The sequence below is a fragment of the Protopterus annectens genome, chromosome 2.part1 (assembly GCF_019279795.1).
Source record: "Protopterus annectens isolate FY-2018-M chromosome 2.part1, PAN1.0, whole genome shotgun sequence".
In the NCBI taxonomy this organism is placed as follows: Eukaryota; Metazoa; Chordata; order Ceratodontiformes; family Protopteridae; genus Protopterus; species Protopterus annectens.
Genome location: NC_056729.1, coordinates 1,665,372,639 through 1,665,396,875, shown reverse-complemented (window position 1 = coordinate 1,665,396,875; position 24,237 = coordinate 1,665,372,639). Strand labels below are relative to the sequence as shown.

Here is a 24,237-nt window from a genome sequence, read left to right as displayed (position 1 = left end):
CAACTCATTGCTGTGTACTGCCCTTGAGGTGTCTGACATAGATGAAGAAGGACATATGGTTATCTTTATAACCTGGGAGGCTACAGTTTGGCCTAATTAGCCATCTTAGTTGCCCGTTTAGCTTGATGTCACAGTTTTTTATCTTTATGGGAATTACGCTTCCTGATTTTTGCCATATTTTTTTCCTTTTATTATATGTATTGTTTAATTTGTGATGCCACCAGGGCTCTTGGTTTCTGGCTTACTTCTGGCAGATACAGTGGCCTCTATGCAGCCATTGACATGATTGTACAGAGTTTCTGAAAGCAATTAATTGTTGGCTGCCATGTCCTCTGGGTTTGAAGGGGCACTGAATTTTGACAAAACATCAATTAATAAAAGGTAGTTTACCTTGGAATAGTTCCTAACTGTTATTTATTTTACTGGTGTTACACAACTGATTTTGATTTCAAAGGAGACAGCTTTATGGTTGGACCTTACCAGGGATGACAAGACATGGGGGGGGGCAGTGTTCTCCCATATTTGTCAGTACAAGGTCCAGTATGTTGTGGCCTCTAGTGGGCATATTCACTATTGGACCAGGGTGTTTGCATTTCACATGTCCAGGAATCTCTCTGCCTGTAGATTTAAGGTTGTGTAGAATTCTCAGTCAGTACAGGGGTAACTAAAGTCTCCCATAGGTAAGGTGTTAGGTTAGATAGTGTCTACAGTACGTCCAAGTATGCACAATGAGCTTCTTGGGTCATGGAAGGTGACCTATAGCTGCCTAGGATATGGTATGGGATTTTGTCTTTGGTGGATGAACTCCAGCACATCATCCTGTCTGACCATCCTAGAGATATACTTGTTACTGATGTATACTGAGACACCTCCACCTTTTTTTAAAACACTTTTTGAATTATCACTTGTGACACAGGCAAACTTGTATAAAAGTAATTAACTGATATTAGCAAGTTCACAATTACAAACGTTATGGGATATATAACAATATATGTAATGTATAATCTAAGGAATATTACATAAATTATTCAATTCCTGCCTTATCTTAAACCTCATTCATCCTGAAAAACATTTTGTCTGTATGTATTGTTCTCACAATTTCCATTTTTATATGCAATTTACTGCTACCCTTTTCCACTTCCTGTTTCTTTATCTCTGTTGCTATCTTTACTACCTCAAGTATAGTTGGTTTACGGTTTGATTTCCATTTTTTAGTAATTACTTTTTTGGCAAACACCAGAATTTAACGTAACAAGGCTTTACTGTGTCTAGGCAATTCTGATTCTGTGTCCCAGTTAAAAAAAATAGTAAATAATTTCCTTAGTTACACTCATTTGCTCACCCAGTATTCCTGAAAGAGTACTCTGAAAGGAATGTTTAAATTCTACCAACTCATTACACTCCCAAAATATATTTTTTCAGTTACCTCTTTCTTTACCATCACACCTCCAGTTTTTCCATCTACCTGAAGAAAAATTCTTTGGAGTCTGCTTGGGGTATATAAGTATATATGCAAACACGTCCAAGCAAAAGTCCTAAATATTGTAAACTTTGTTGAGAGACATGCATATGTCCTCCCACTGTTTCTTTGCGATCTGCATATCTAATTTCTTTTCCCGATCTTTTCTGACCTCTTTTGATTGATTCCTATAGTTATTGCGCAATATTTAATATGCCCTACTAATTATCCCTTTTTTAAAAAACAACTTCTGTTCTAGATTCAGTTAAAACTTAATGAGTGCAGGTCTTTCATTTAGGATTCTACTATCCTTTTCTCTCTGTTTATATTCTGATATCAATCCCTGATTGGGAGGGTAATCAGTAGCCTGCAATCCAAATGACTTATTGGCCACTTCCCATTGCATTAACTTTCCTTTTCTGATTATCTGCTTACTATATCTTGGTTCTTCTGCCAGTTTCCTCCAGTAAATTCCAGGCACCTCTTGTATATTATCTGTATTCCTATTTGCAGACATCCCTATTGGCAGAATCTCCTTTCTCCATTCCCATGTTGGCATGGTTCTTAGTATACTTTTTGTTACTTTATGAATATAATATTATGCAAAACTGTTGTTATTTTCCTTAATGATCTGTTTCCAAAATCTCATTTTTCCCTTATTTATTAAATTAGCCCCCTGCTTCATCATCATCCATTTCCACTTTTAATTACGTTTAAGAGCCTTAACTGTTTAACTCTAAAATATCCATTCAAATCAGGTAATCCTGAACCTCCTTGTTCTGTTGGAAGGGTTAACTTATCCAACTTGCCTCTTGCCCTGTTCCCCTCCCAAGTAATAATCCTTCAACTTTTTATTAGTTACTGTCCACAACTTCTCCCCTGGATGATAAAAATATGTCTGATGTGTATAAAACAAAAAGGGACTAAAAACATTTTTACTGCTTCTATTTTTGCTATCCCTATCCATAGGCAATACCCTTCAGTTCCTCAGATGTTGTATTATCTTTTGTTTAGTCTCTTCCCAGATATCTTTACCTGCCATAAGCAAATCCTTCTTAATCCATACTCTTAGATAAAGATAAAGAAGAGAAATTAACTACCCACCTTTACTTGGGTTTGATTACCATCTGAGGGAAACTGCGGGTATTACAAATGTTGGAAACAAACTAAATGACACTAAAACAATCCCATATTTGACTTTAACATACCACCAAAATATTGGATGGCTTAAAAAGTGTATAAATGATACTTGGGATATGTTTAGATCTATGCCCACAAGAGTGACAGTATTTCAGAATACTCTGACTTATAGTTACAGAAGGAATTTTAATTTGAAAAATATCTTAGAAAAAGGGAAGGAACAGTATTTGAATAATAGTTATGGTTATGCTACTAATAACAAAAAAGGTACTTTTAGATGTGGGAGATGTCCCCAATGTTCCTTTATAGCTGATGAAAAGATAGTGAAGTTACCCAGTGTTAGAACAACCCTGAAAGCTACAAAATATAGTAGCTGTTACACAAAAGGAGTTGTATACCTGGCCTACTGCAAATCCTGTTGGTGTTATTACATTGGGAAGACCGAAAGACACCTAAGGAAATGAATTTATGAACACATCAGGGACATCAATCGCAAAAATGAAAATAATGCACTATATAGGCATTCATCAGTCTGTATGGAAGCGAATTTTAAATTCTGGGTATTAGAGATAGTGGAACCTTTAGAAAGAGGAGGTGACTGGGAAACTAGATTGACATATAAAGAAATGATGTGACAATTAAAACTAGATGCATGTAGTGGAAAGGGTCTTAATGACAATATTTCTATATTACCAGCATTAAAATTGTTATCCCAGGACCCTAGGAAACCATACACACATACATAATCTTATTGTACGTACATCTACTAGCAGGCTGTTACTATACAGTTAGGGTTGTATATATTCCTTTTATATGTATACCAATGTATTTTACATGTATATATTTATATATATTTTTTATATTTAGACTTTATATATTTATACACATTTTTTACATCCTATTATATACATTTTTCATCAGAATATATGTTTATATATATATATATATATATATATATATATATATATATATATTTTTTTTTTTTAGATTAGTTCTAGTTCATGTATTGTATTATATATATCCATATTTTTATATATGTTTATATTTATGTATTGTACATTTTATTCTAGGAATATACCTATGTATGAAGAGATTTATACCAACATTCAATACAGGTTGTTATAGCACTTTAAAGGAATGGTGGATAGTTAATTAATCAATTATCAATCAATTATGCAAAGCACATTAATCATTGTTATTGGCTATGATATAAAAGAATGCCATTGACTGCTTTTTTTGATTCTGAAGAGGTCTCCGGTACGGAGATGAAAGCGCTCAATCCTGTTTTATTTTTGTTATGGAATAAAGTTCATATTTTGCTACTCTTGTTTTTCGATGGTTCCTGGAATTATTGGTGGAGTTTTTGAAGCAAGAAGACAGCCTTTATAGATCCGTGGTGCTGTGTTTTATTTTTGGCACTGTTGCTATTTTCGATTGATTAATGGTTCTTAGTATACTTTTTGTTACTTTATGAATATAATATCATGCAAAACTGTTATTTTCCTTAATGATCTGTTTCCAAAATCTCATTTTTCCCTTATTTATTAAATTAGCCCCCTGCTTCATCATCATCCATTTCCACTTTTATTTATGTTTAAGAGCCTTAACTGTTTAACTCTAAAATATCCATTCAAATCAGGTAATCCTGAACCTCCTTGTTCTGTTGGAAGGGTTAACTTATCCAACTTGTCTCTTGCCCTGTTCCCCTCCCAAGTAATAATCCTTCAACTTTTTATTAGTTACTGTCCACAACTTCTCCCCTAGATGATAAAAATATGTCTGATGTGTATAAAACAAAAAGGGACTAAAAACATTTTTACTGCTTCTATTTTGCTATCCCTATCCATAGGCAATACCCTTCAGTTCCTCAGATGTTGTATTATCTTTTGTTTAGTCTCTTCCCAGATATCTTTACCTGCCATAAGCAAATCCTTCTTAATCCATACTCTTAGATACTTCACTTTTTCATGTTCCCATAAATATGGGTATTGCTGGAACAGCTCATGTGTGGGTGCAACGTTTATAGCTATAGCCTTTGCTTTATCTTTATTAATTGTATATCCCCCTCAAAAACAGAAATGTCTCAGAATAGTTCACAACACTGAGATTTCCTTTTTTGGTTCTATTAGGTGTAAAATAATATCACCTGCAAATAATACCACCATTTCTTGAAAACTGTACCACTTATAGCCTTGAATTTTTGAGTCCGTTATTTTATTTGCCAGTGGTTCTAAACATAATGTAAATATCAAAGGGCAAATAGGATGCCCCTGCCTGGTTCCTCTGTTCAGACACAAGTTATCAGAGAGGAACCCTCCCACTTTGATCATTGCTTCCAATCCCTCATATATCTTTCTAAGTAACCTTATCGTTGTATCAGAAAATGCAAATCATTTGATTCTGCTGACAATCTGCCCCCTCTCTTTCTCAAGCTAGCAGCCAGAACTATTGCCTACCCAGTCTCTATACTCATAAACAGATCCATTAAAGAAGCCACTGTGCCCAACATCTGGAAATCTTTCTTTATAATACCCCTTGACAAAGGAGCCAACTCCACTGATGCTTCCAACTATAGACCCATTGCTATCATTTCCCCTATCAAAAATCCTAGAAAAACTTATACATTCCTAAATGCTCAAATCTCCTGACTCCTACTCAACATGGCTTTCGACCAAACCATAATACCTCCACAGCCCTTCTATATTTCACTCACACTATTGCTGAAGCTCATGATAATAACAAATTGGTCTGAAACCTATTCTTAGACCTATTGAAAGCCTTTGACACAATATCCCAATCCCACACCTAGCCAAACTTGCCAGCCTACAGCTATCTCCCACCATCCTCAAATGGTTCCCCAACTATCTAAAAAACAGACAACAATCAGTCTTCCTGCTCGGGTCTATATTACATCATCAAATGCTTAAAAAAGTGAACGATGATTAAGCGACCCCATGTAAGTGAAAGCTTACAATGTCAAAACCTCAGAACAGCAATTTTTTTCCATTGGAAAATAATCGCTGTTCCAAAAACATAAATAAATAAATAAAACCTTTAAAACATTACATAAAGTGGGGGGCTTCACCCCCACACCCCCTACTTAAATATACCAAATCCGAGATCGCACTACAGTGCCAAAAATGGCAAAGTGATGGAAGCGGCCAAGCACATTTTTTCCTAGGGAAAGAATTTGCTTAAAAGCTGCTTCACTATTTTGCCTTTTTGTTCATCTTTGATCAAGATGCATTCGACAGAATGCATCTTTGATCACGTAATAGGAATCCTTTCTGCTCTACTTTTCTACCCATTCATACAGGCTTTCCCCAGGACTCCAACCTTGGACCTTTTCTTTTTAATATATTCAGCAATGACCTCTATACCTCAACCTCTCATTTTACCCTTATACAATACACTGACAATTCCACACTTATCACCACCTCTGACACACTGTCACAACTTCAGTCATTCACACAAGTATCTTTCCTCTCTGTAGAAAATTGGCTAACTAAAAATCAACTCAATTTGAATCCAAAAAAATAAACTTCTCCTCTTTCTCCCTAAATCTAGTAACCATCTCAAACATACTTTCACAATTTCCTCTTTGAACAAAACCATCATTACAGTAGAACACCAGACAAAATGACTTGGAATGACAATAGACAATCAACTAAAAGTTGATCTACACATACAGCAGTCCATCAAAAAAACAAACCAAAAACTAGGTCTCCTTTAGCGGAACAAGAAATTCCTAACTACTGACTCTACACCTGCCTTGGCCCACGTCTACTTACTTCCAAACCTTCTCTATGCAGCTCCAGTCCTTACAGATCTCCAATCCTCTCTCCTTTCCAAACTTTTACAGACTTACAACAAAGTTGCCAAATTTGCAGCTAACCTACTTAACACCTCCCACCACTGTATTGCTCTAAAAAACCTATAATGGGCGGAACTTCCCCACTATGTTAAACTCACACATCTCTAACTAACTCACTTTCTACTCAACAAACCTACTTTCTGTCCATCCCTCTCCAATATTGTGACTTACAATATTGTGACCTCCATGCCCACTGCAAAGTACTGACAAATTCCTTCTACAAACATGCAAACCCAACAAAACCATTGGCAAACTTTTATATAAATCCACAGTTTCTCACTTGTGGAACAATCTCCCTTTCTGCTTACATAGCTCCTGAATACAATCAGCTTTAAAAAAGAATTAAGAAGTTCCCTCTGTAAGTCATGGATATGCACCTGTCAGGACCCTACTTAATTTTGGATCTACCACTCTCTCCACTTCATAGAATTGCCAGCATGTGACACCTCTTAATTAACAAAAAAAAAAATAAAAAATCAGATGATGGTATATTCTCACTAATTTTTGCCAAATAAATAATTATCTTTCCCTTGTATGATTTGTAACAAGTCCTCTATGTATATATTACAAGTCTTATTTTGCTTGTTACTTTCTCTATTTTTCTATTACTTGACTTTATGATTATTGTATAACTGTTATTATTACTCAGTTTTGGGAAAAATTTGTGAAAATGTTATAATTGAATGTTTTGTACATTTTGCTAGAGCTTTTCTCCTCGGGTCTCTAGTGAAAATTGGCCTGTGCTCAGCTGGACTAACCCAGTTAACAAATGTGAAATAAATAAATAAACAAACATATCAATAAATAAATGCTTCCATTGCCCTACTCATAAAATCCTAGCTTACTCTGTCAAATGCTTTCTCTGCATCAGGATGTACCAATAACAGTATTTTATTACACTCTGCTTCCCTCTGGATCATCATTGTTCTTTTAATGTTGTCAAATGTTTGCCTCCCCACCATAAAATCACACTGGTCCATATCTATCACCTTTGCCATTCTTTTAGCCATTTTAGACATAAACACTTTATAATCATAGTTCAGAATCAAGATGGCTCCATATGAATCTTGATCAGATGAGTCTTTACTGTCTTTAGGTATTACATCCACCACAGCTTTTTTTCCAGGATGTTGTAGCCTACCCTCCTTTTAAAATACTGTTAAACAAATCCTTCCTGATTTGTATCACTGTCTTCCCTCCTAACTTCCAAACTCCCCAAAACACCATATGTTATTGAAGACTTTCTTGCAGATTGGTTATGCATCATCATTTTTATGTCATCTCATCCTGTCTTGACTGTTAGTTGTTGAGTTTCATCTACCTCCAACCTTGGCATGAATCTCATCTACCTCCAACCTTCGCATGAATCTCATCTACCTCTAACCTTTGCATGAATCTCATCTACCTCTAACCTTCACATGAATCTCATCTACCTCCAACCTTCACATGAATCTCATCTACCTCTAACCTTCGCATGAATCTCATCTACCTCTAACCTTCGCATGAATCTCATCTACCGCCAACCTTCGCATGAATCTCATCTACCTCCAACCTTGGCATGAATCTCATCTACCTCTAACCTTCGCATGAATCTCATCTACCTCTAACCTTCGCATGAATCTCATCTACCGCCAACCTTCGCATGAATCTCATCTACCTCCAACCTTGGCATGAATCTCATCTACCTCTAAACTTCGCATGAATCTCATCTACCTCTATCCTTCGCATGAATCTCATCTACCTCTAACCTTCGCATGAATCTCATCTACCTCTAACCTTCGCATGAATCTCATCTACCGCCAACCTTGGCATGAATCTCATCTACCTCCAACCTTCGCATGAATCTCATTTACCTCTAACCTTCGCATGAAACTCATCTACCTCTAACCTTCGCATGAATCTCATCTACCTCCAACCTTTGCATGAATCTCATCTACCGCCAACCTTCGCATGAATCTCATCTACCTCCAACCTTCGCATGAATCTCATCTACCTCTAACCTTGGCATTTTTAAGTCTTCAATGAATCATTCTAATTGCTCTTTTTCTAGATTTCCCTACTTCTTTGCTTTATACAAATTTTCATAACATTTCCAAAATATCTCTAATACCTCTACAGGATATCTGGACCATTCTTTTTTGTTATGGACTCCCTACGTTGGCAACAACCTTTCTTACTTTCTGTTGCATAAGGTGTTGTGCCAGAGGTTTTTGTGCTCTAGAATTATTATAATAAAACAGTGGCTTAAGAGAGATCTTTCTAAACGTATGCATATTACCCAGGTACTCGCGTACTTTCGGTATAGAGAAACTTCATTTTTTAGCTCTTGTCTGGCATATGAATATTGGTGATTGTTATCCTCGTCAAAGAAAATGTAGTTACTGATCTAAAAGTGAGGAAGGCACGGAAACCTTGCACTGATGCTGCTTTAAACTACGTTTTGGTAATTGTACAGATATCTATATGCACAAGTGTGAGGACAGCTTGAGAGGAGTGTAACTTTATTTACATTGACCAGTGACACCATGAGGTTGATTTTGCTGTATCAGTAAGTTTGGCAATTTGGCATTGCCTAAAATAGGCACTATGGGGACAGATAGAGTTTTAGCCAGTATTTGAAAGCCTAGAAGGGACAGGTGCAGACAATCCTTGGCAAAGAAACGTGGTCTGCTAACTATGTCCTTTCAGTCTGTCATGGTCCTGCTCTGTGTATCCTTTGTCTTAGTGTCTCTCTGTTCCGTGGTATCATGAATCTCTCTTGTAACAGATGCATTATAAAGTGCTCCAGTTCATTGTCAACCACTGTCGCTTGTATTCCAATTATCCCGATCAACCTTGATTCACCCGTCTTTTTATTATGTAAATTAGCACTTGTATTCTGTGAATCTGTTCCTGCAGCTCAGCTTTAATAGTTGTTTTATGTTCCTCTGGCTCATGCAGCTTTTCTTGTAGCCTTTCCACTTCTGTTTGTTGTTGTTCTATTATTTGTTTCAAGAAGCTCACATCCTGGCCAAATGGGATTACCTTTTTAAACAAAATGCACAATTGTTCCTTGCAGCTTTAAAAACAGCCATGTGGTCCTCATGTTGTCCCTGCTCAGTCATGTTTATCTCTAAGTTGTTCTTTCTCCCTGGGAATACTATTTTTTTATCAAAATGTCTGTGGCCCTGTCTAGTTCATTTGGCTTAGGGAGCCATCTTGGCTGAACTCTGTGGTACCCTCTCTCTGTAGTCAAATAAGAATTAACTAGTGTAAAGGACCACTGCAGGCAGAGACTGAGAAATATATATTTTAGTTCTTGCAATTAAGTTCTATATAATCCAGATCTGTATGCAGCACAATAAGTTATTTTACATTTTTTCTAGCTGACAATGTCCTCCTTGAGTCAGACATACTATTGTACACTTTAGCATCAGCATTAGGATTGCCTCCCTTTTTTCCATTTGTACATGAGGTCAGGGTGTGATAGCAATGGTAATTAAATCACTTAGAGCTGTTCACACTGCCCTTGTCCCTTCAGTTAGATTAGAAAACCATTCATGTAGAATGAAAGTAGCCAGTGCCTAATTTGTATAACTCTTTGTGTTTACAGCCTGTGGAAATTTACAGAAAGAGTGGAGATAAGTAATGGAGACAAATTTTTAAAAAATTAATTTTGTAAATTGTCAAGCTTTGTCTTCCTCTGAACTTCCTTCCCTTTGTCAGTCATAGTATAATATTTCCCAGTTTGTAAAGCTTAACTTATTAGTGAAGTTGCTTTCACAGATTAGTCAGGTTTCTTCATCTTCAGATTACAAAAATGCTGATTGGGCTTATGGTCCCTGGGGAACCAAAGCATACAGTTATAAATGATAGCACAGAAAAGCTGTGAAATTTTAGTCTGAATAGCTTTATGATGCAGTAAGTGTGAAATAACAAGCAAAAAAAAAGCTACAGCATCTAGCCAATTGTGTTTCTTTGTATGAAACATTCTAAAGAAAGTATTTTGATCTTTCAGGTAGCTCCCATAATTTATGTATTCAGGAGGCTAACTATGACAGAAATCTGATAAGAAGAAGAAACTGTTAAGTCACGATTTTTTAATATGTGGTATAGAGATCATTGTGAAGTGTGGGAAAATAGACTCTTTGGAAAATAAATATTAAGTTTAGGGTGTAGTTCATTAAAGTTGGAAGTTTAGAACATAAGAGCAATTTGAAGCATTTATCAGCACTCGGCGTCTACATATTGTAGGCATTGTTAGATCCCGGATAAATGATGGCACTCCAAACCTCTGCCACTACTTCCCAGAATGCACCTTCATTTTCAGTGACAGACCTGGCATATGAATAGTGGTGACCCTTATCTTCTTCAAAGAAAATTTAGAATATGTTTTAATAGTCCAGAGCTCCTTGACTAATGACAAATACTTTGGACGATTAGTAGTCACTATTACATTGAAAAATTCTTACCAAATTCCACCTTACAATTGTCTCTCACACCCAACTACCCCTAAAAAACTTTAAATACAGCATACTTTAAAGAAATTGAATAAATTAAAAAAAAATCATTTTTTTTTACTGTAACCTTATATTCTATATATGTTGGAGTTGTATATTGCTGCTGCAGTTTGACCCCCTTAATTCTCCATCTATGTTCAGTGTCCCACTTTTATGTCAGGTAATCCCAAGTTACCCCACTGGGTAAGTGTGGTCAGCTGTCCCCCAGAGCTGGCTTGTGAGTATCACTGAGGGACTGAGTGGACCAGAGAACTCCTACTTCTACATGCTGAGGTTAGTCTGAATAAAAGTGTTAGGGGCCTAATACCTGAATTCTGATGCTCCTTTGTTGTAGAGACTCCTGTGACCGAATAGATCTGATCTACCCGTATCCTTCTCACAGCACTTAGATGGTGACACTACAAAAAAAAAATCATTCCCCCAACCCAGCCCCTGTTTGTGGCTCCAATTTTTACTGGAGCCACAAAAAAAATAGAATTGTTTGACATTTTAATTTCGCATGCTCTTCCTTTCCTATTAAAAGAAGTGAGCAGGAAAATCCTTATAATTTCTTTCTTCACCCGCCAACATCAGCAAATGTTCAAGCTACTAATTAAACTCAGATTGCCTGTGTCATAGTAATGGCATTAGCTCTCTACAACCAACAGATATGGCCAAAAAATATTATCATTCTGTGTGACTTTAAAATAAATCTTTTAGTCTTCCCCAAACTACTGTTCAGTTACAAATTTCTCACAAACAGTAGCTTATTATGGGCTATAAATTAACTAAGCCCAATTATAAGAAAGGTTTCTTACACCACACACTTTCTTACACCATGCCATGGGCAGAAAACTTAATCTCATTTCATAAATGTCCATGATCCATTTGTCTAAAAGACCTCTGCCCCATAACAATTGAATTATATATCACAACAAAAAACTCAAAAATTCAAAAGAATGTAGAAGCATTGCAACAGAGCTTCCCAGTACCAGCTGTTTCCCCTATTTGTTGTAGTTTGTGTTGTCTTGTTACACTCAGGCTGCAAACCAGCTTTTCTACATTACGAAGTTGTTTTTTGCACCCTTTTGGCAGAAGTGTGCTGATCTAACTTGTCTTAGTTGGGGATTGCTGGGGGAATGCTTAGTGTGTGCTTTCCTGATTGGTAGTTAGCTTAAAACTTGTTTCTCTTTTTTTGTACTTAAGCCTTGCGTTTGCGTGGTGATGCTCTTCACTTAGTGATGGTTAGCAGTGCTCTTATATAGACACAAAAGCCCAGAAGCTTAGTGTTCCCCTAAACAGCTGTCAGTGAAACCCTTCCAAGCTTTTTTGCTGCTCTAAGAGCAACTCAGTTGCACACTGAGCAGTGTTGTCATATTGATCAATCTTACCCTGTATAACTTATATCTCTTTCCATCAATTGTGTAACATATATGAGCACAAATGCACTCGCCCAAAGGTTCCTGGACTTTGTTAACACAAACGCTCTGAAGCAGATATTCAGTGCCCCCCCCCCCCCAAGGGTCTCTGGCATCCTTGACATAGTGCTCACCAACATGGGGGATCAATGCACCACCTCATGTGTTGGGTCATCCCTTGTAAGGTCTGATCATAAATCAGTCTCATTTTCAGTAATAATCGTACCTAACCCATCCTCAGGAGCAAAAAGGTTAAAAAATTTCTCCAAAGCAAACTATAGCCTACTGAGCAATGGTGTCAATAGTTTCAGACCCCCCTGCCAACACCAACAGCAATGACCCCTGTACTGATGTATACACAAATGTCCTATACAAACACCTATATAAATGTACAGACTCAGCCGTAACGGATCAAATCAAGATCCTCATGATGAAAATAAGCCATCTTGGTGGACATCCGTCATAAATAGGTTATACAATAACAGAAAGAAGCTGTTGTTAAAACACAAGAGGGATCTGTCCCAGCAAAGGAAGAACTCCCTCCAAAGCAGAAACAAGCAGATTAGGCATCTTGTAAAGCCCTCTAAAGCTAATTACAAAACTACATTACCATCCCTGGCTAAAGTAAATCACAAAGCATTCTTTAAGTACATCTGAAATCTAAAAAGGAAGGCCCAGGTTTGTGCTGAAATAGCTGTATATGGTACCACTTATACTGAACGTGAGGACATCGACAACCTGCTGGTGGACAGAGTTGGAGAAAAGTTCACCCCTCTGTCCCAACCAATCATACCCCAAAACATACCGGTCACCAGTCTTCTGCCTAGTATCTCCAGAGAGCAGGTCATAGCCACTCTCTCCAAGGCCAAAAACATAGTCTGTATGGGATCTGACAACATCCCAGGCTGCCTATTAAATGGTCTACAACAGGAGTCAGCAGGACCACTGGGCATGCTCTTCAGTCTCAGTCTGAGCACTGGCTTGGTCCCAGCTGAATGGAAAACAGCAACTGTAATCCCCTTGCACAAAGTGGGCCCCTCAACCGACCCTGGGAACTATACAACCATAAAACCTAACCAGCCTTATCTGCAAGGCCATGAAGAGAGTCATCAAGGATCTTATCAACAAGGATATAGGAGACCTTCAAACACTTGATGCAACCCCGTTTAGCTTCATTAAGGGCAGATCTTACCTGGTAATCCTGGTGGACTTCTCTGAGAATGTCAACAAGACCTTGGATGAAGGCAAAAGAGTTCACACTACCTATCTCGACCTAGTCAAGGCCTTTGACACAATCCCTCACACAGGCATCACTGAGAAACTCACCCAGCTGGGGATTAACCCTTTCGTCACTAAATGGGTTGCCAACCTGGCTCACAAACAGAATACATACAGTCAAAATGGGAGATGACAACTCTACTAGTAGACCTGTTACCAGAAGTGTTCCACAGGGATCTTTCCTAGGCCCCCTACTGTTTGGTATCTATTTTTCAGGAGTCCAGATAAAAATATATGGCCTATAGCTCACTAGGTTTGCTGATGACTGAAAACTGGGTGCAATGATTGAATCCCCCAAAGATGTCAACATACTATAAAATGGGCTTACATAGACAAATGATTAGTGTTAAAGCCACAGACTTAAACTAAACGCAAAAAAATGCATTATCTTCCCCTTTGGCAAAGGAGAAACCCCTGCTAATTACAACATTAATAATATCCCCCTGAATTCAAGCCCATTGTTGAGAGAGATTTTAGAATGCACCATGTTCAATAATAGCCTCGCATCAGGCTTTGTGCCCACTGAATGGCACACAGCAACAGTTATCCCACTCCACAAAGGGGGAGCCACCACTGATGCCAGGAACTATCGACTTATTAGCCTGACGAGCCTGGTCTGCAAGGCCATGGAACGTATCATCATGGAACTCATAAACAAAGACATTGGTAACCTCCAAACTCTGGATTCCATCCAGTTCAGGTTTGGTAAAGGCAGATTATGCCTCCTGAACCTGATCAACTTCTTTGAGGCAGTCACCAGAGCTGTAGATGAGGGTAAGGTGGTTCACACAGCCTATCTTGACCTCGCCAAGGCTTTCGACACCATTCCCCATTCTGGAATTATAGCTAAACTCACTAAATTATGTACAAATCCCTATGTCACAAGATGGGTTGCCAACTGGCTCACTGACAGAACCCACACTGTAAAAGTTGCAGACTCCAAATCTGACCTTAAAGCAGTGACAAGTGGAGTACCACAGGGTTCCGTCCTGGGACCTCTCCTGTTTGGTATCTACTTCTCTGAAGTACAGGCTAACACAGAAGGCCTCTGGCTAATGAAGTTTGCAAATGACTGCAAACTAGGAGCCAAAGTCAAGTTCCCAAATGATGTGGACATCCTACAGAAGGGCCTCGCTGAGACAGATGCCTGGTGTCAGAGCCATGGCCTCAAGCTCAATGTCAAAAAGTGCAGTGTCATCCCCTTTGGTAAAAACTCTGTACCCATGAACTACCACATAGGAAGCAATCTAATTAACACCGAATGTGTGATAAGAGACCTTGGGACCCAGGTTGACAGTAGTCTCTCCTTTGATAGTCACATCACCACAGTAGTCAGGAAGTCCTTCTACATGGCACACCTCATCATAAAAGGGTTCTCATCCAGGAAAAAAGAGGTCATTGTTCCCCTCTACTTGATACTCATTAGACCCATTATAGAGTACAATGCCCCTTTTGGAATGTACCTCACAAGACATCTGCAGCAGCTGGAAAGGCCACAGAAGTACCTCACAAAGAGGATTACTGGCCTCAAACAAATGCTCTACACTGACCGCCTCAAAAAACTCCAGCTTTACTCCGTAGCATATTGCCTACTCCAAAGTGATCTCTGCCTAACATATAAAGCTATGTCAAACCCAGAGCTGTTGGACATGCTACACCTAAAGAAATCCCAATCCCTCCGAGCTACACGGTCTAGGGACCTAAACCTTGTCACCACAATAAACAGGACATGGTGGAGGGATAGATTCCTGTCCCAGAGACTTCCCATACTCTGGAAGAGGCTGCCCATCTATGTCAAGCAAAGTTCTTCATTAGCACTCTTCAAGAAAAATCTTGATGATTGGATGGGAAATAGGAAATACACCCCGGGGATCACTTCTGTGTCTCTGCTCGACAGTGGCACAGGAAAATAACTTTCTTGGATGGTGTAAGCCAGGGAACCTTGTTGGCTAGGCTTACATAGGCTCTTGGGCTGATAGCCTAGTACCTACCTATGAACTTATGAACCTATGATAGCAGCCTTAATTTTGATTATCAGGTGTCCTCAGTAGTAAGGAAGGCCTTCTATGTTGCACACCTCATAAGCAAGGGTATAGCATGCAAAACTAAGGAGGTTATAACTCCCCTGCACTCAGCTCTAATCAGACCAAGTAATAGAGTACAATGTTCCCTTCTGTATGTACCTCACCAGACATCTGTAGTAACTGAATAGACCTCAGAGGTTTCTCACCAAGAAAATTCATGGCCTACAACACGACTTACATGGACAGACTGAAGGCCCTATCACTTTACTCAGTATCATATAGACTGCTTAGAGGTGACTTGTGCCTGGCCTAGAGAGCAGTCAGTCCCTGCCTTGATGAAGCTGCTGCACATCTGCAAATCCAATGGGACAAGATTCACTCACTCTAGGGATCTTAGCCTAGCCTGCGATATTAAAAGGACATGTTGGAGAGACAGATATGTCTCACAGAGGTTACCACTCTTCTGAAACAAACTTCCAATTCATGTAAAACAGAGCACCACAATGGCCCTATTTAATGTAACCTAGACAATTGGATGGGAAACCATAAATTCACACCAGGGGTTTCACCTATGTCCCTCTTAGACAGGGGCAGCCAGTGCTGATCTTAGATTAATGCACAAACATAGACTACATTTCTTGGTCCATAAAGGAACAAGGGTATAACATGGCTAGGCTTGTAGAGGCCGTAGGACCAATAGCCTAGTAACCTCCTAGGAGCCTATGATCCTGTGTATAGATCCCTCTTGTAGTCTTGGTACTACCAGCACAGTCATGTCAAACTAACCCTTTCCCTTCCCTAATAAAATATAGAGTAAGAACCTGTTATAATAGATGGGTAGTTTCCAGTCATCTTTCTGGTCAGCCTGATAGACCTGAGCATCCTGAGGCAATGTAACAATTGTTGCATGTATACTGACAACCACTTACTCCTGAAGCATACAACTACTTTATGTAAGAGATGTAGTTACACTATGAAATTGGAGGCAAGACTCTCACATGAGGACAAATTGGTTGTCAGCATACACAAACTTCCCACACTAAAAAGGACAAGACACATAAACACACATATATGGAGGTACTCACTATTAACTTACCAAAAGATCAGAGGCCTCCCAAATGGAAACCACTTACACACATAACAATGCAAAAAACAACCACATCACATTATAACACACATACCAGTGTATCAGCAAATAAGCCCATAAGGCATAACACCACAAAATGTAATGTATTGGGCATGGGTGACTCCATTGTGTGACACACAGATGCTGCCCTCACCAGGCTGGATAAGGAGCAGGGTTACACATAGCTGCCTGTCAGGTGCCAGGATCCATCAAGTGATTCAAGTATTCAAGTCACTCAACCACTAGTACCAGTATGACTCTGTCATAGTCCATGTGGGGGTGAATGACATGAAATGCACCTCACTGGACTATATGAAGAGAGACATGACTGAGCTTCAGATTATGAGTCACAGGCAGGTATAAGCTTAGCTTTAAGCAGTATTCTACCTAGTCCAAGGATGATGCCACAATACAAACTAAAAATGATTGACTTTAACAGTTGGCACAGCTTCTGTTGTCATTCCAAGGGGATCCAGTATGTGTCAGCCAGAGAAGACATGGTCGACAGGCACACTGCTTTGCCAGAGATGGTCTGCATCTGTCTCCTCTAGGCTTTTGGATACTGGCAAAGGCATTAGCCACTCCTACTTTGCTTTTTTAGGCAGTGTCAAAATAACCAACCTCCCAATACAGCAAAATCCTTTCTAGATAAACTCAAGGTACTGTTGCTAGGACTCTACCACATCATAGCTAGTTACAGGTCCCCCACCATGAAACAGAAAAAGCATACCACATACCTGGACTTACTGGACTCACTTGACAAACAGCCCAACACCTTACTCATGGGTGATTTTAATTACCCTACCATTCACTGGGAAGCAAACATGACCGCAAATGTGCTGGCCCAGAGGTTCTTGGACTTTGTGAATGCAAACGCTGTGGAACAGCTAGTCAGCACATCCACAAGAGGCTCAAATGTCCTAAACATAGTACTCACTAACATGGGAGAGCATTGCACTCCCCCTGTATGATGTCCTCCCTGGTAAGATCGGACTATATATCAGTCTTGTTCGATGTAATTATACGACCAGATACACCATCAAGCTCAAAAATGCTTACAAATTTTTCTAAGACAAATTACCTCCTTCTAAGTGATGGTATAAAAAGTTTCAAAGCCCCCTCAGACACAGATAACATGAACTCCTATGCAGAGGTGTACACCAATGGCTTGTATAACCACTTATGCAGCTGTACAAAATTGGCTGTATCTGACCAGATTAAAAACAGGTCTTGCCGAAAAAACAAGCCACCCTGGTGGACCCCTAGTACAAGCAGGCTATACAACAACAGAAGGAAACTAATGTCCAAGAACAAGAGGGAACTGGCTCAGCAGAGGAAGAAGTCCTTCTCTACCTTAAACAAACAAATTATGGATCTCGTGAAGTCCTCCAAAGCTATTTACAAAGCAAAAATAGCCTCCCTAGCTAAGGATAATCAAAACACATTTTTTTAACTACATCTGATATCTAGCAGGGAATGCACAACTATGTGCTGAACTGGTTGTGGATGGTACCACACATACACAATCAGATGTAGCAGCCAACCTGCTAGCTGACAGATTTAGAGAAAACTTCACCCCCCCCCACACACACAGTTATTCCCAAAGTATACCTGCCACCATTCCTCAGCCTATTATCTCAAGACAGAAAATCATCTTGGTGCTCTCCAAGGCCAAAACATGGCATCATTGGGACCAGACAACATCCTAGGTTGCCTTTTACACAACTTAAAAGATGGCCTAGCAGACCCACATGAATTCTTTTCTAACCACAGCCTGAGAACTGTCTATGTTCTGGCAGAATGGAGGACACAACAGTAATCCCTGTGTATAAAGGGGGACCATCAACCAACCCTGAGAATTATAGGCCCATAAGCTTGACTAGCCTCATCTGCAAGGCCGTGGAAAGAATCATTATGGACCTTATTAACAAGGACATATGTAATCTCCAAACTCTGAACCCAACCCAGTTCAGATTTGTTAAAGGTAGATCATGCCTGTTAAACATGGTTGACTTTTTTGAGAAAGTTACCAAGGCCCAGGACAAGGGTAAGACAGTACAAATTGCCTATCTTGGCCTAGGCAAGGAATCTGACATAATCCTCCACTCAGGTATTATAGAGAAACCCTCCAAATTGGGAATTAAATCCTATATTACCAAATGGATAGCCAACCTGCTCACTGACAGGACACATAGTATCAAAATGGGTGACTTCACCTCTAGCAAAAGACTAGACATCAGTGGCATACAGCAAGGTTCTGTGCTGGGCCCATTACTGTTTGAAATTTATTTCTTAGACGTCCAGGCAAACTTGGACAGCCTGTGGCTAACCACGTTTGCTGACGATTGTAAATTGGGAGCAATCATTGAGTCCCCCAATGATGTTAATATACTGCAGATAGGATTAATGCAGACAAAAGACTGGTGACAAAGCCACGGATTAAAGCTAAATGCAAAATATGCATTTTTATTGCCTTTAGGAAAGCTGACATCCCTTCTAATTACATTATAGACAGCACCACCCTAAGTGTAGACCCAGTGTTACATGATCTGGGTACTAAGGTTGATAGCAATCTGAACTTTGATCAACACATATCCATAGTAGTAAGGAAATCCTTCTATGTGGCACATCTTACAACTAAACACATTGCATCTAGATCTAAGGATGTGATAATTCCATTATACTAGGCCCTCATAAGACCAATAATTGAGTATAATGCTCCCTTTTGCATGTACCTCAGTAGGGACCTGCAACAATTGGAGAGACCACAGAGATTTCTCACCAGGAAATTACAGGGTAGACAAAACAAGTTTTACTTGGAAATATTGAAAGCCCTGTCACTGTATTCTGCATCCTACAGGCTCTTAAGGGGTAACTACACATTTGTAAATCAAACTGCAGCAGGGTAATTTGTTCCAGGGGTCTTAACTTAGCCTCTGATATGAACAAGTCATGCAGGAGAGATAGATGCATCTCCCAGAGACTGCCCCTTCCCTGGAACAAGCTTCCAATTCACATGAAACAGAGCCCCTCTATGGCCATCTTCAAATGTAGCTTAGATCAATGGATGGGTGACTACAAATTCACTCCTGGGGTGGTGCCCATGTCCCTTCTGGACAGAGAAGTTGGTATTAACTACCATAGACCCTTATCTATTTGAACTTCACTCACCTAATCACCGAAAACTGGGGCAACTCGGGATAAATATCGCTAGCCTTGTAAGGGCTCTAGGGCTGTTAGCCCAGTAACCTCCTATGAACCTGTAACTGATGCTTTAGATGCAACCAGTGCCAAACCTATTTACTCCAAAGACAAATACTTTCCTAAGGTTCTTACAGTTTTAAATGTAGAATAAACTTGTGAATTATAAATGAGCTGACTGACCACTTTGTGATAAAAGTTGTAGATTGACAGCACTGGTAAAAATAATTAAGCACAGAAAACAGAAATGAATTTAGCTTCTTTACAAACTTAGTGGAAAAAAAGAAGAAACAAGATGGCACAAAGTCTTCCACCTCCCGTATCTTTAAACCTTGGATTAGAAATCAGTGTAGCATTTGACTGCCATCCTAGAAGACTGTGGAGTCGTAATCAAGTCACTGGTCAGGTACCTACATATGAAGTTCTTAAAAATGCTTGAATCAAGTCCTATTTAGGAACTTTAGCTCACAAGGATTTCTGCAAGAAGCTCATACATCTACCCAGAACTCCCAAACATAACTACTCCGAAAGTGTGAACTAGTCCCTATACATCCTCTTATTTAGAAATAATTAAAACAAAATAATTTGAGGTATGGTTTTAACAAATCCCAAATGATGCCCTAGCTATGGATAATGATATAGCCTTGGTTCATCAAAATATGCTGAGGTAACATTGTAGCCCCTATAACTTCTATCTCACAATCAGCTCCTGAAGAAAAGAAAAATTACTTTTTAATGATATGAAACATAAGCGATTGATGAGACTCAAAATAACTTGAGCGATTCCTCTTAAAAACTTTTCTTCCTACATAATATTTAACAGCTCAAAGCCTCAAAAATGCCACCCTTTTTCTTTTAGCAGATGTGAATATGTGATACTACAAAGTAACATGGTGTAATAATTTTTCTTTATTGTTGTTTGGCACTACCATAGTACTAACATTTGGCTCCCTTTACAACAGCTGACTATCAAATTTTCATTGATTATATTGTATTGACTTGACTAACCATAAAAAGGTTCCACAGGGTCCTTGGTAAAAAAAAAAAAAAACAACAATAATAATAATAATAATAATAATATTAGTAATAATAATAATAATAATAATAATAATAATACCATTCGTAATAATAATAAAAATAATAATAATATTAATATTAATAATAATACCATTAGTAATAATAATAACAACAACAATAATAATAATAATAATAATACCATTAGGAATAATAATAATAATAATAATAATAATAATAACATTAGTAGTAATAATAATAATAATAATATTAATAATAATAATACTATTAGTAATAATAATAAAATAATAATAATAGCAATAATAATAATAATAATACCATTAGGAATAATAATAATAATAATAATAATAATAATAATAATAATATTAGTAATAACATTAGTAATAATAATAATAATAATATTAATAATAATAATAATACCATTAGTAATAATAATAATACAAATAATAATAATAGCAATAATAATAATACCATTAGTAACAATAATAATAATAATAATACCATTAGGAATAATAATAACAATAATAATAATAATAATAATAATAATAATAATAATGGATAAACAAATAAATATTAAAGCAAAATGCTTACTATCAGGCTGCATATATAGGATCATAGTGCCGCCTGCAATTTGGATTCATCCAGCAGATACAGCACTGGAAGTTTAAGAGGGGAAAGATCCAGTGGCTAATGGTCACCTGACATTTGTCTGGTTAAAAGAACTGGGTATATTACTGCTGTGTTCACCTCCAGGTGGGGACCAGTATTAAATGTTCTTTACATGGACACATCCTGTAGTATGCTTGCTTGACTGTAGGCTTACATGAATGAAATATAGCCCATAGTCAATAAAAGCCTCATTTATGTCATAGCAGGCCCTACATGCATCTTGTTCAAAGCCTATGTACAGAAAATCAGTATTAATCAAGGCATTCTCTCACCTCTGGAGAATTCAGCTCTGCTAGAAATGGAGCATGCAATGTTACCACGTAACTCAATATGCATAGGACAGCAGGAAAAAGGAGATGACTGAAGATAGGTAGGGACCTAATATCAGTAGAAGAAATTGAGGAAAAACAGAACTGAATTCTGAGGATGCAAGAGCAACACCTGTTGATATGTTAATGCAATGGATAGGTAGAAGAAATGCCCTAACTTGGCAATGTGTAGACAACACAATGAGTTAGATTCTGGAAGATTTTGGAAACTGCTTTTCAGGAACTCAGTCATCTGTCATAACTTTGCATTTTCATCAATAAAAATATTTTTCAAATAGTGAGGTTGGGCTTCTTGGGTATGTTTAGCCATTTGTCAAGGGAAGCACAGATAAGTCTTAACACTTTACTATTGTTTGCATGTGAGTTTAGGCTGAATATAAGTATCTAATTGCAGATCAGCAGCAAAAAAGTAATATACTAAGCCAACTGTTGCTTTTCAGTCATGTGCATGTTTTTTCTAGGGATCAGGTTTTTATTCAGTACATCATATGTTTTTTTTTTCCCTTTAGGAAGGTCCAATGCATGTTTTTGCTGTCCAGAAGAGGCTCACATTGACAACGTGCCAACACTTACCTTCACTATGAAGCTCATTTTTAATTTCTCTAACTTGCACAAAACTTTACAGCAATGAATTTTCTTATGATTACTTCATCCATTTTTATTTATTTAGCCTGCCATCTATACAATTATAGCTTACCATAACAATTTAATGTGGCGATCTGTGAGTTTTCATTTCTTACAAATTTTCCCCAGATAATTATGCTCCTTTAACCGGGTGGCATCCTAATTCTGTTCATACCCATATTTCCAGTTAGTTCTACCAGCCTATGGTCTATTGTTGCAGGTATTTTCCTTGTTAGTTTGTTGGTATTTGCACAGATGACTCGCTGAAAAGATTGCCAATGGCTTTTATGTTCTATAATCAAACAATTTATATCTATTTTACCTCTCTAAGGCAGGGGATCCATTCTATGTCAGGCTTAAATATAATGTACCAAAACCTTGATGTCACCTAATGCATTTCAGGGACATGACAATAATCACCATTTCTACTTTATTCCATTTTAGTTTTTAATAGTCTTCTTTTGTGCACGATTCTGACATCTGATAAGAAAAACAAAACCATAAATATGACTTTGTGAGAAAGAAATACTGCAGTACATAGTAGTGACAGACAAAGGAAAACTAAGTTTTACGGGAAGTTTAAATGTCTTAGTTATTTCTTATTATTCATGTGAGGTACACAAGATAAAATGGTCTGTTTTTCAGGGATACCTGGGAACTTCTATATGTATATATATATATATATATATATATATATATATATATATATATATATGTATATATATATTTTTGAATAATGTAGAAATTGTGTTAAACTCATATAAAATATCTTATTGCAGCATACATGCTAAATGCTATTTCATTAAAGCAGTCTGCAGAAAAGTGTGTTGGATTTCCTTGGATAATTTTTGCTCCTATAAAGCTGCAAACAGGTAAACAAACTGAGAAAGCTGTGCACGTTTTTGTCTAGTAGGTAGCTTTTGTGTAATGTCTCTTGTCAGCTAACTAGTCCCTGTATTTTAAGGATAGACATAACTGCCAAAACGAAGAGCTTGTTTTCTAAAGGCAGTGTTGGGAACTCCCAATTTACAGAATGAATGGCTCTGCAAATGCCACATTTTCTGTATAACTTTATTAGTATTAAAAACTAGGAAAACTGCAACAAATGGGCCTTGAGGTTTCCTCTGCAGTTTTTCTTCTTTACTTAAGGCCATTTTCAAAATGAAGCTGGTCTTTTTCTGCTTTCATTTTCTGTAAGAGTTGACAGTCCAACCCAGTTGTGTAGAGCATTTTTGTCTACCTGCGTCACAGGTGACCCAAGTTCAGGAACTATTTACAGTACTGACAGACTGACAGATAGGCAAGACACTAATGAACTGATACTGGTCTACTTTCTAGTATTCATGTAGTAGAACAGGTTGGAGGTCCCAAGGGGGGCTTGCTATTAAAGAATCTCCTAAGAGCACAGAATAAATATTTGTACTGAACATTACCTGAATGGATGAGTGATACCTGAATGTAGAGACAATTACACATGCATAAATATAATGAATATAAATATTTTATGAATTTTTGAACAGATTAGGCTCAGGAAGCTCAAAAATGGAAAGAAACAAAATAGAAAAACTTATATGAGCTTGCT

General features: G+C 37.8%; 1 protein-coding gene across 1 annotated transcript in view; it reads right to left on the bottom strand.

The window, feature by feature from the left end:
* Positions 1 to 24,237, bottom strand: part of PERM1 (PPARGC1 and ESRR induced regulator, muscle 1) — a 256,708-nt gene that overhangs the window by 156,741 nt on the left and 75,730 nt on the right. The window lies entirely within an intron of this gene.